Source organism: Hetaerina americana, unplaced genomic scaffold (assembly GCF_022747635.1).
Source record: "Hetaerina americana unplaced genomic scaffold, ioHetAmer1.1.p SCAF_37, whole genome shotgun sequence".
NCBI lineage: Eukaryota > Metazoa > Arthropoda > Insecta > Odonata > Calopterygidae > Hetaerina > Hetaerina americana.
Genome location: NW_027286952.1, coordinates 2,832,688 through 2,833,584, shown reverse-complemented (window position 1 = coordinate 2,833,584; position 897 = coordinate 2,832,688).

Below are 897 nucleotides of genomic sequence, written 5' to 3'. Positions count from 1 at the left end.
ACTGCCACCAATTACAAATAAATTGAGCTCAAAAACTGGACTAAATAAGGAATGATAACGGAACACCACAAAACAAGCCCCAGTAACGAAATCATTTGACATGCATTAACTCCATGGCATTGCCCAGTTTAACGTACGTACCGTTCAAATTTTGTTGAGGTTCCGCATCGGCCAATCAACAGAAAGCGGGCTTTACGTTTCGTTTTTGTTTTGAATAAAAAGTGTATTTAAGTTTGTATGCAAATGAATATTAAACTCTTGATATATATAATTACAGAAGGACATATCTCGCCTTTATGCTTTTTATCTAACTTCATTGACAGTGATGTTTACAATTTTTCTGTTGTATATCACTTAACAAGCCCAATCTCCACGAGATTGAGGTAAACTTAAACTGAACTAACCGATTAGAACCATAGCTAAGTAAGAAATAGTTGAGCACTGTAGATTAAAATAATGTACCTATGTATTAAAATAATGTACCAGATAAATAATGTACCTACCTAATATAAAGTAATAAAATAACCCTGAACGATCTGCTGGCCCCGGAAGAGGGTTATGTACTCGCCTCTCAACCCAGCGGTTAAGGGTTCGATTCCCGTCCAGGTGGGTTTTCCTCCGCATAGGGCTTGAATGTTTGTATTTGTCTACAATGAAATGTGCATGGATTATGCGGAAAAAGCGACATTGAATTCTCGAATCTCGCCCCAATTAATTCGTCAAATAAAATAAATGAATTACTTCACAAGGGCATGTAAAAAATATATCCAAAACATTTTGTACCTTCAGAATATAGCTGCAGTGTGTGTGCCTTTATTCATGAAATTTGAGAGGCAGTATTTAGATGAAATGAGCAGCTGGCTTGAAAATGAATTCCACATCCTGTGTAAAATGAAA